Source organism: Juglans regia, chromosome 13 (assembly GCF_001411555.2).
Source record: "Juglans regia cultivar Chandler chromosome 13, Walnut 2.0, whole genome shotgun sequence".
Lineage (NCBI taxonomy): Eukaryota > Viridiplantae > Streptophyta > Magnoliopsida > Fagales > Juglandaceae > Juglans > Juglans regia.
The window spans coordinates 22667655-22681047 of NC_049913.1; positions in this window are offsets into that span (position 1 = coordinate 22667655).

A 13393-nucleotide genomic window follows, 5' to 3' on the forward strand; every position below is an offset into this window, starting at 1 on the left:
AGTAAGATAGATGATGCTATATATTTGCTTTTATATATTTCCTAATTTTTCATGTTTGTACATGAATCTCTGAGTTTTACCATTGTACATACAGAGGAAATTAGATGATCAGAGGGAATTACAACCCCATCAAATAGTGTGCATCTTCCTCGTACCTTCTCTTCTGATATTTCCATCTTATCTGAAACGAAAAAACATGATTTCTCTGCAACTCGCCGGATTTCACTACAGGTCCAAATTCTTTTAGTATCTATCTCCCAAATTTCTTAGCGATTTCTTTAATTTGTTTTTAATTTTTAATCATCTAAAGAATCTTTGTGATATCTGGGAGTGATTGGTGGTGAGATTTGGGGAATCGTAAGCGAGATTGGTGTCGATTTGGGGAATCGACAGGGGTCGACGAAGGCGAAATAGAGAGTGAAGGAGGGAGAGAAGAGAAAAGAGAATACGAGACAAAAGAGAAAATATTGAAAGAGGAAAAAAATGGGCAAAACTATAATACGACTGGATATAAAGGGACATAAGTGGAAGATAGAAGTGTCAAACAAAGACATTGTTCATTCCTGTTCATCCATCGATAGCCTCTTTTTAAGTATAAGGAAATATATATATACATATATATATATATATATGCCTTTGACATTTGATTTCATTGCGGCAGATTTCAAATCTTTGTGACTGTAATTATTCATCTGTAGTCAATTTGTCTATATCAATTATAGATACTTGTATGTGTTTTAATATTATTACCTGCAACTTTCGTATATTAAGACACTAGCTAATTTATTTATGCTTGGACCATCTAGCTAGGGCTGAAAATAAAAACTGCAAAACCAATGAACTGGACCAAACTGATGTATTCAATCCGGTGTAAAATTGGTCCAGTCCGGTACCAGCTTCAATTTGGTAAAAAGGGTTCAAAATCGGTCCGATTCCCATTTATTTTTTATAACACTGAACCAAACCAGTTCATATATATAATTTTTTTTATTATATATAAAATATTTTTATATGATTTTTTTATATTATATCTATTTTTTATATTATATAATATATATTATATGTTAAATTTCTAATTAATATAACATCAAATTTTAAAATCTTATTATTTATGTCTTATAATCTAATAACATAAAATTAATATAACATCTGATATAACATAAAACTAATTTTATAAATCTTAACATTATAACATTTGATACCATATAAATTTTAATTTTAGAACATAAAATATTAAAATTAATATTACATAAAATTTTAATCATAAACATGAACATTAATGTTATGTTATCAATATAAACCTACTTTTGTCTGAGTAAGAGAGACCCAGTACTCAGACTGACGATTATTTAGGAGATGATGGAACAAGTCAAACTCATATGGGCAATAATGACTACAGTAAAAAATAGACAGTAGAGTTATGCCGACAATAGGAGGAGAGAGTTGACTTTCGAAGAGTGATTTGGTGTACCTTAAGGTGTCCTCAATGAAGGGTGTTTAGAGATTTGGGCTAAAAGGAAAGTTGAGCCCAAGATATATTGGACCTTACCAAGTGATGGAAAGGATCGGCCCAATGCGTATCGAGTTTGGTTGCCTGTAGAATACAAAGGTATTCATAACGTGTTCCACGATTCCTCACTTAGGAGAAGTTTCGGGAACCAAAACCTCGAGTAATTGAATCAGATATAGTTCGACTACAATCGAATCTTACGTACGAAGAAAAGCCGACACTATCGTCGATAGGAAGGAGCAAAGATTAAGATCTAAGGTCGTACCCTTGGTAAATGTGTAGTGAGAAGATGCGAGAAACGATGAGTTTATATGAAAAAACGAGTGAGCCACGCAAGAGTGGTTCCCATATTTATTCGAGCCGTAATTATTAACTATAACGCACGAGGTAGGGGTAAAATAGACAATAAATGAGGAAAAACACAACTATAAATAGGCTATCATTCTCCCCAATCTTCAACTCAAAATCAGCACCCCTTGGGAGATGAAATGGTGCAAGAGAAAAGAATTTCCAGGAGGGCAGCCATACCCCCTGAAATCATGCGTCAATTCTTAGAAGGGTGACGTGAGAAGGAGAGAAGAGAGGTTGAACAACGACGTATGGAGGAGGAAAATCACTGAGACAATGAGAGTGCTTAGAGAGCCAGAGATCTAATATCTGAAATTTTAAATCACGTTGGCACGACCGCATGAGTGTAGCACACAGAGAAAGGGAAGATGACAATGCTAGAAAGTGACGAGCAAGATAAGGGCAAGGGTGAAGATAATAGAGACCATGACTGATGGACACAGTTGGAAAAGAAGAAAAAAGAGACATGAGGAGTCATCTCGTATCTTGACCACCGATGTAGAAGGCCAGCCCACTAACGAAATTGAGGGAAAGCCCCATTTGCAGTCGAAGGCGACCAAAGGTATCGATGGGTTGCCTGTTTGAACTCGCCTCCCTTGAGAGGACCAGGAGATGGAGAGCCCCAAAATTCCTTATAAGGTGAGAAGGATGTGAGGAACCACCTGACGCGAAAGGAGACAAAACATTCTTAGAGTTGAGTGGAAGGCTAAACATGGGAACTGTATGAGATAACATGGAAATGAGGAATGGCTCGAAAAGGTGACAATGTCGTACGTAGAAGCCCACACTCCATCTGAAGGGTCACATCTGGAGTGGTTTTGCTATGAAAGGTGAATGCTTAATGAGCATATTGTCTAACGCAACAGTACAACTCGAGCCACGTTCAAGGAACGTCAAAGGACCATGTGTGCCAACCTTGCTTGGCAGTCTATCTCTGTCGTACTACAGTTTGCATAGAAGGATAATGTGAAATCCTTACTGTAGATCTAGAGCCAAAGATTCGTTGGAAAGGACATCTGAAAATCCCGCTTTATTTAAAGGACCTACACATGGGACATGATCTTACTTTTGAGACTTTATTAATCAAGAGCTTGTGAACGCAACTGTTTTAGAAAGCAAAGAGCAAAGAGGAAATGAAAGAACTTCTAATGTAGGAAGGTAGGTTAGCTTCTAAGACAATGGTGGGTAATGTGGGGTAAATGTTGTGTGCAAGATGCATTGCATTAATTTTGTAATTCCCCCTTTCTACAAACATGTATAAATATTTCAATCACTATGTTTATATCTATATTTACTCATTGATTTTCAATGTTGTAATTGTTTTTGATACATGACTCTAAAACTCTGTGTGAGAACCTATTATCTGGTGTGAGTATGTTAGTCTCTGTGTGAGAAGTCGCTAACGTGAATCTATATTCATCTGACGGGACGAAGGGTTCCCTGAGCCATTCTGTGAAACGTTGCCATGTACATCACACAAGAAGGAGAATGTCTCGTGGGGAGTGGGGTGAAATAGTGTCGTATTTGGCCACACCAGATAGTTGGGAAATGGGATCCCCCAACATATCACGTGGTTGTATCCTTGAGTTGGTTGGTCAAGTAGAAGCATCTTTGGTGCAACAAATATCTCTATGTAAGAAGTTTTTGTGGTGAATACCAACATGTGTGACAAATATTTATATGATAAACACATGTGTGGTGGAAGAATGTTACTGGGCTGAAATAGGCCTAATATTGGTTTTTATAGGTTTTATACTTATATGGGATGGATTATTCCTCGCCATAATATTACTAATGTATTTTTATATATTTTAAATAAAGAAAGTGCAACGTCTCAAGAGGGTGATTTCTTGCCTTACCTATGTATATACGTGTTAACTGAGAGAATGACTCATCGCCATGTTTAAGGGCTGCATGTAGCTGTAAGGGTGAAGGTGATTCCTCACTGCGCATATACGTGTCCATCTAGTATTCTCCTAGAAATTTTTCATAGCATTTTTGGTAGCATTATATCTCATTATCAGTCTTGTAATAGCCGGCTAAACTACCTATGGTTTCGGGACCATAGACTTTGATGCAAGTTCAGACCTTGGCATGACGCCCAAGGAAGAAGAGTCAATCTCGCTGAGCCCTGTTTATGGAGACTAATACGCCTTAGTACTAGTATGTGTCGTAGCTACCTTATGCCTTTCTTTAAGATGTACAGTATTAAGTTTGGCGACCATTTGTAATTAGTCCGCCACCTTATGGTGACTAGGCTTATGTACCTTTGATGTAATATTTTAAGGTTTTAATGAAGGGTGAGAATCCGCTTTTTGTAAAGTTAGTATTCTTATACTAAATTTTTAACATTATTGTCACAATGTGTTCTACTTAAATTCTGCTGCAATTTCATATGTTAAACATCTTACAAGTGTACTTCTCTCCAAAAAATTACAAGCCTATTTCAATTTCCTCTTGGGTGTTGACTGATTGGCTAGCATCCTTGAAACCATGGATCATTGCCTAGACTTTATGAGGAACGAGGTGCCAGAATACCTGCCTAAATTAACCCAATATTCCGGATTCCAAACTAGACAGAAAAAAAAGACCTGGATGTTCAACCCTAACCAATTCCACAAATATCTTCATAAATAAACTATAGTAGAAGTTTATTCATACCTATATAGTAAGTAGCTCCAAGCCACATATTTAGAATCTTCTTCTGCTCATTTACTTTGTTAGACTAATCATCAATCCAGTGTACATTTATTTATAATTCAATATGATATTTACTTCTGGGAATCTAATCATTTGCAGGGAGGAAACTCATTGCAAAAAACCTATTATGGCTAATTTTAAATCATTGTTCAGTGGATGCTATTATAACATCTCAAATGCCTATTAGGACGTAATTTTTCTAAACAAAATTTAGGGATGCAATTTAAATCGAGCTCGAGTCTAGGTGGTCAAACTTTCTATGTTTACTTTTTATCAAAATATGAATCAAGCTTTAGCTTATCGATTATGAGTTACATTTCATATTCATGAATAACTCATTGGGCGACTCTAAGGCCATTAGAGGGTAAGGCTTGGGTTGAGACAAGCCTCATTGTCCTGCCTAAGCCCAACCAACATGGACTCAATGGGGAACAACCCTCTCAATTACCTTGCCAATTCTACTTAACCCGAAATGGCTGGAGAGAGGAAAGATAATTTTTTTGTATTTTTTTATTTTTCCTCAAAGGGTCTGTTAAATAAAGAATCACATATTTTAGGTAAATATTCTTGTTTTGTCTCATCATTAAAATTACACAATCTATTTCAATTGTAGGGTTATCCCATGACATGACCTCTCAGAATAAAAGTGGATTGATCCCAGGTTTGTTCCAATTCAGTGGGAATTTCTTCATTTTTCGGGTCGTTTTAGCGGCACACTTATGACAAATTAGCGTGCTCTTAATTGCCCACGTCTAGCTCTCCTTGCGTGTGCTAAACGGCTGATGGCTCCTCTTCCACATCACTTCATGTAGCGTGTATCGCGGGGTCAAAACCTGTCCACCTTCCTTCTTGCAGTGCGTGTCTCGCTCATTACCTGGGTCAGTTCAATCGATGCGGGTGGCTATTTAAAGCCCCTCCCTTTCCTATTTCTAGTCAACTTGCTTTTGGTGCCTTAGAAACCGTTCTTTTGTTCCCCTTCTTCTCCACTCCCTTCTCTGATTTCATGTCTCTAACTAGTCCTGTTTTCTTGTTCTAATGATTGCTAAGAATACCTCTTGCACCGCCGCCCGAGGCGTCAACTTTGGTCATCCGCCAAATTCCTTCGAAACCCTAGGGGACCTGACCCGTTACTAGCTCGTGACGCCTTCCAACTTTTCAAGAGCTCCAACTGAAGGTCAGAGGTAACTTCTGCGATCTTGCAATCACTGAAGGCCACCTATGGACTCCAACGTATTGGAGGTTTCTAGGGCCCTTGACTCACTAAAAAATGAGCAGCACAAAGGTTATCTTAAGTGCAGGAGGATGTCGCGTAATATTTAGGAATAAATTCTTAGATTGTCTTCTCAGGGAAAATTACTTAAAATCAAACTCGTTTAAAATGGTGAAAATATTCACAAAGAAAAAATAAAAGTGGTGGTATGTGCAATGAATGGAAGAGTGAAAGGGGAATAAAAAAACGCACTAGTCATGGACTAGATTCATATTTTTGAATTTTTGAGTGTCGAAATGAAATGTAAAAGACTAACAAATTGAAATTAACAATCAAGGAATCAACTAAAAAAAACTTAATTAATCTAAAAATTAAATAATAAAACTGAAATTATTTAAGTCCTAATTAAGCTTTAATTAATCTAACATACAATGGAACTAAGAGATTAATAAAATTACACTAAGAATTAAATTAGATTAGAAAATAATTGACAAAATATGAGCTGAAAATTGAAAAGCCCCAAAATCAAGATTCTAGGGTTCATCCTTGTAATCAAATCACAAATTTTTAAAATTAATCCATAGTAATTTTAATCACTGTTAAATGGAAGCTTAAAAGTGTAAGAAAAATAACGACATTAAATAAAATAAAAAGCGAATAAATTATCCAAACTTCTAAGTCAAAAATCTAAAAAATACTTCATAAATTTTAAATTAAAATTAAATAAATATTAGGAAGTAAAAAGAACAAATCAAATAGATAAAGATAAAGGTAGTAGCAATGGAGGAGACGGCTGGAGCAGCAATTGGACCCCGAAGGGGTTCTTCAAGCGGCGCTGCGTTCTTTCCTCTTTTACGTGTTCTTTTCTTTTTAGCCGAAAAGCTTTCTTTTTATTTGTGCGTGTTGCGTCCGTGTCTAGCCTCCAAAACGAAAAAAGTCCTTGCATCGTACGTGAGCAATAAATGCAAAAGCCCTCTATATGTTGCTTCCGTCCAAAATCCAAACACCCAAATATGTAAAAGTGTTGGTCCTCTTTGACTTACGTTCGGTTGCCTTTTTGAATTTTCTTGCTTCTTTTATTATTATTTTTTTTTGTTTGTTTGTTTGCTGCCTAGCCTTTTCTTTTGGTGCTTTTTAACTTTTTTGTCTCTTCATGCCTTTTCATTTCTTCACCTATAAAAATAATAGAAATTAAAAAAAAAATAAAGTAAAAAAAAAAATAATAGAATATCAAAAATATGTTATGCATATGAATGAATATTATCCAATTAAATTACAAGTTATAAAATTAAACATAAATCATGCTATTGACCAATTTAAATCACAACTTGGATTTATTCATCTTAACTATTTTTCAATCTAAAATCAATAATAATGTAATGAAATAAATAAAATATATATTTCTAAATGTATAAAATATACAATAATTCAGCTCAATCACACCCCACAACTAGTATTTTGCTAATCCTTGAGCAAAATAGTGAAAATTAATTGAGATGAATATTACAAAAAGATTGAAATCCAAACGAAAGCAATCAAACACAATTCTGAATTCTCACAAAAGTGATACGTTACTACTCAACTCCCAGGGGTTATACCCACCAAGACTATTTCAACAATCTTTCACATAGAATTGAGGCAAATGTCTCAAAACTCAAATGTGTGTGTGGAGCTAAACTGATTGTGTGCTCCTCATTACTAGACATGATTTGTCATAAGATTTTTCAACCTTAAGATTAATCATTACTGATTCTAATTGCCTCAAATCCCAAGGGACTAGCAGTTTTCATGCCAGCTCTGTTTTTAAAGGTTGAACACTCAACCTCCAAAGTTTTGGGTAACTGTTTCTAGCTCTCTACTTAGGAAAGCTCACAAAGCCACTTTTATCCCATTTTTTCTATTCTTTTCAAATCTTTTTTTTTTCATTTTTTTTAAGCATGACTCGGTAGTCCTGTAGTTTAATTCTCCTGTATTAAATCAGTGAACAGTAAATAAGGAACACTACAAGCGTAAGTATGTGCAAAATGTCCTTCGAAATTTACCATTCGTTCTACAAAAATCTCACCAAGTCTCATCTCAATGAGTATAGCATTCCGGTGTTTCAAGCCACACATCAACAAAATATGATGCATAAAAAATAATACTCTATGCTCAAGCTTGAAAATAAATCTTCACAAAATGATTCCGCTCAACTACTCCACCAAGATGCTCAAATTTCACAAAATACTAGAAATAGAGTGTGTGTCAATCATATGTGTATCAATGCACATCACATTAATGCAATTTTTTTTAAGTTTGTGCACACACGCTACCCCCAACTAGTGAGAGACATGGTCCTCAATGAATCGAAAGAAAGAAAACAAAGTGCACAGGAATAAGCAAGCAAAAAAAAAAAAAATCAACATGAAATATAAAATCAAAGCAAAACAACAAATAAAAAAAATAAAATGCAAGTAAAGAAAGCTGTAAAGGGGGAAAAGATCAAAACACTTCCCTGGAATCTTGCACAAGCAAGATCTCTTCGTGTGGATCAATGACCTTCAAAAACGGCTTTAGATGTTGTCTGTTGACAGTGAAACTATTGCTATTCTTCTGATTGACAATGTCTACTGCGCTGTGAGGATGAACATTCTTTACAATGTACGGCCCTTTCCATTGAGATTTTGACTTCCTGGAAAAAAGATGCAGTCTTGAATTGTAGAGGAGCACTTTCTGATTAGGGATAAGATGTTTGTCATGGATCTTCTTGTCATGCAAGGCCTTCATTCTCTCCTTTGCCAAGCAGGAATTGTCGTAGGCCTCTCTCTTTATTTCTTCAAGCTTTGAAATCACTTCAACAATATGCACCTCTGACTCGTCGCAATTACCAGACATCTTGCAAGTATTGAACACATTCATTTCCAATGTCATATTCCCAAATGTGAGTTTTAGTACTCCACTTTTACAATTTATCAATGCATTGAAGGTAGCAAGGAATGGGCGCCCAAGGATGACAGGCGCTTGGTAAATAGTAATGGTTGATTGCTGCATATCAAGAACTACAAATTCTACTTGATGGTAAAATTTATCCACCTGGACCAGCACATTCTCAACAATACCCCTCGGCACCTTGACTGATCTGTCAACTAACTGTAACTTGATGGATGTCTTTTTTAGGACACATAATCTGAACTGCTCATACACTGAGAACAGTAGCAAGTTTACACTACTCCCCAAATCAAGTAGAGGTTTCCCAATGTGTGACTCACCAATCATAATGGAAATGTGGGGAGAGCCGGGATCTCCAAACTTTTGAGGAGTCTCGCTCAATATCAATGCACTGATTTACTCCGTTAGGAATGCTTTCTTCTTTATATTCAGCTTCCTCTTCACTGTACATAATTCCTTCAAAGATTTTGCATACGAAAGCACTTGTTGTATGACATCCAAGAGTGAAATATTAATCTTTACTTGCTTCAAGATCTCCTAAATCTCAATGTGGTATTTATTCTTTTGGCTAGCTGCCAATATCTGAGGATAGGGAACCACAGGTTGGTACCCTCTACTAGCTTCGGCATCTACACTCACAAGCTTCTTTGACTCTGGTCTCACTACCTCTGGTTTGTTTTCAGTTTCATCAGTATCTGTTATATCTTCAGGTGTAGGAGCGACTACCTGTGTGTCCATAGTTATCTTTGGTTGGGGAACTTCCTTTCCACTTCTCAAAGTAAGAACGACTTTCGCTGTCTCAAAAACCTCCCCTGAGATATTATGCACTTGTTGTTGTTGTTGTTGTCGGTATACTTGAGGATTAGGTTGAGGCTGTGCTGAAAATTTCCATTTCCCTTGAGTGCTCAATGTTGTGTTTATTTTATTGATGGTGCCCTGCAATTCATTTATGGCCTGAGTGTTTTGATTGTTTGTGGTGACCTGAATATGCGTGAATTGTTGAAGTGTATTGGCCATCTGTGCCATACTGTCGTCTAGAGATGTCTTAGCAGATGATTGAGGCTGAGAACTCTGTGCAGCTACATGAGGATAAAATCCTGGAGGTGCTACAAAATGATAGCTTTGAGAACTATGATATGACTGATACTAGTACTGAGGAGTAGCCTAATGAAATGGCTGCTGAGAAGGTGGTGGAGACCGGCCAGGCTGATCATTCCTCCATGAGAAATTTGGGTGATTCCTCCACCCCAAATTATATGTATTGGAGAAAGACTGATTTTGTGCTCTGTTTACCCAGTTCACTGATTGCATCTGCTCAGAGCCACTCCCTTGAAATACTGGCATAATCGGACAATCTTGGGTCTTATGGTTCAAATCAGCGAATATAGAGCATGTCTCTACTGTTTTCACGGCTTTCACATTTTCTATCTCCATGACCTATAATCTTCTAGTCAATGCAGTTATTCGGGCTTGAACGTCAGTGTCCTCTTTAAACTCATATCTGCCCCCACCAGTAATAGCACTCAGTGGCTGTGCTGTCAATGAAACTCCATCAGTGCGAGTGTTCTATTGTTGTGCACTCTCAGCAAGATAGTCAAAAAATGTCAATGCTTCATCAGGTTCCTTGCTAAAGAATTTTCCATTGCACATAGTCTGAACAAACTACTTGCATTGTGGGGTGAGATCAGTGTAAAATTAATTTACCAACCTCCAGGATTCAAAATCGTGATGTGGACAGATGTTCACCAAATCTTTAAACCTTTCCCAGCTGGCTTGGAAAGTCTCATCAGATTTCTGATTGAACTGACTGATCTGCTCTTGTAAATACTGAGTTCTCTGAAATGGAAATGTTTTTTGTAAGAACTCACGTTGTATATCAGACCAACTAAAGATAGAATTGGGCCTCAAAGAATTAAACCAAATTTTCGCTTTATCCTTTTTAGAGAAAGGAAATAAACGAAGTCTAATAAATTCATCAATAGTGGCTCTATTGATAATAGTAGTGCAGACCAACTCAAAATCTGTCAGGTGCTGATAAGAACTCTCAGAATCCATTCCATGGAACTGAGGTATCACTGACATCATGTCATGCTTAATAGAGAAATTAGGTGCATCATCAGGTAAAATAATGCATGATGGTGTAGTAGTGCAAGTGAGTTGCAAATAATCCACAATAGTGCGTGGTGCAAGTGCAGCCATGGTTTGTTCAATTTCAATGTCCTCGTCTGTAGAAAAAACAGAAGAGTTATCTGGGGCTGTGTATACTACTCTCAGTACTCGATGTAACTCTAACCATCCTATTTGAATTATCCCTCATCCAAAACATGAAACATTAATCCAAATAGCATAAGTAAGGTTTAAGTGATTGAGTAGTAAATGACAAGTGAAATGTGTAATCAGAAATAAGATAGTGAAAAAAACATCTGAGATAAAAATAAAAATAACGAGTTTAAATATACGTCAAGCAACTATTCCCTGGCAACGGTACCAAAAACTTGACTCACTAAAAAATGAGCAGCACAAAGGCTATCCCAAGTGCAGGAGGATGTCGCGTAATAATTAGGAATAAATTCCTAAATCGTCTCCTCAGGAAAAGTTACTTAAAATTAAACTCGTTTAAAATGGTGAAAATATTCACAAAGAGAAAATAAAAGTGGTAGTATGTGCACTGAATGGAAAAGTGAGAGGGGAATAAAAAAAGGCACTAGTCATGGACTAGATTCATATTTTTAAATTTTTAACTGTCGAAATGAAATGTAAAAGACTAACAAATTGAAATTAACAATCAAGGAATCAACTAAACTAAACAATCTTAATTTATATGAAAATTAAATAATAAAACTGAAATTATTTAAGTCCTAATTAAGCTTTAATTAATCTAACATGTAATGGAACTAAGAGATTAATAAAATTACGCTAAGAATTAAATTAGATTAGAAAATAATTGACAAAATACTTGCTGAAAATTGAAAAGCCCCAAAATTAAGATTCTAGGGTTCATCCTTGTATTCAAATCACAAATTCTCAAAATCAATCCATAGTAATTGTAATCACTGTTAAATGAAAGGTTAAAAGAGTAAGAAAAATAACGACATTAAATAAAATAAATAGCATATAAATTGTCCAAACTTCTAAGTCAAAAATCTCAAAAATACTTCATGAACTTTAAATTAAAATTAAATAAATAGTAAATAGTAAAAAGAATATGCCAAATAGATGAAGATAAATGTGATAACAATGGAGGAGATGGCTGGAGCGGCAATTGGACCCCAAATGAGTTCTTGAAGCGGCGCTGCGTTTTTTCCTCTTGTACGTGTTCTTTTCTTTTCAGCCGAAAAGTTTTCTTTTTATTTGTGCGTGTTGCGTCCGTTTCTAGCCTCCAAAACAAAAAAAAGTCCTTGCATCGTACGTGAGCAATAAATCCAAAAACCCTCTATACGTTGCTTCTGTCCAAAATCCAAACACCCAGATATGTAAAAGTGTTGGTCCTCTTTGACTTACATTTGGTTGCCTTTTTTACTTTTCTTGCTTCTTTTATTATTATTATTTTTTGTTTGTTGCCCAGTCTTTTCTTTTGGTGCTTTTTAACTTTTTTGTTTCTTCGTGCCTTTTCATTTCTTCAATGGTAGAAATTAAAAATAAAATAAAGTAAAAAAAAAAGAATAATAGAATATCAAAAATATGTTGTGCATGTGAATGAAAATTGTCCAATTAAATCACAAGTTATAAAATGTAGCATAAATCATGCTATTAACCAAATTAAATCACAACTCGGATTTATTCATCTTAACAATTTTTCAATCTAAAACCAATAATAATGTAATGAAATAAATAAAATATATTGGTTCTAAATGTATAAAATATGCAATAATTCAGCTCAATCAGCCCTCGAGGGGGTCGTTGATTCTAAAGGTTATGCCTTGAAAGTGACATTGTATCTTGGTATGTCTACCAGCGGGTTGCGGCTCCCAATCTATTGGCGGTACGAGAGGGACTGGACTTCCTCCGTCTAGCCCATGCATAGCTTCACCCCAACGCATAGAGGATCTTGGTGTGTTGTTGCATCATCTAGCATAGGGAATTGGAGAAGGTCGACCCCGAACACCCAGATCTCACTGCTTAAGAGTTCCTATTGACCTACAACATTTTGAAGCACAAAGGGTTTCGATGGAGGCTAATGACTAAGGACTAGGAGAATTCGACTATCTCACCCGGGCCCAGGGTTGGGATGGTTTCAATGGAGGCTAATGAAGTCTGGCCTACCCCACCTGAGACTGAGGCTAGGATGGCATTAGTGAAGGTTAGGGAAGACTCGCCTTTAGAAGTCTAAGGCATGGATGAAGCTAGTGGAGGTCATTGAAGTCTCGCCTACCCCGCCCGAGATGGAGGTCTTGATGTCAGGTGCAGGCAAGGATAAATCTCCTGTCGGAGGGGACTTAGGACAGGTGTCAGAGCAAGTCCCAACTATTAGTTCAAGGGGGGAGTGCGTCCCCGAGGTGCCGGTGCGTAAAGGGGTTGTAGACCAAGGCGACGGGCCTAGGCTGAGACTTGGATATGGTACAGAAGGGCAGGTTGTTGGGGTCTTAAGGATGACACAAAGGATGATGTCAGGATGTCATCCTACCCTCTTCTCGAGGAGAAAATGGGGTCTGGTCTTGGATCCCCTTCTGTCTGCTCACCAGTCCGAGGAGGGAGGA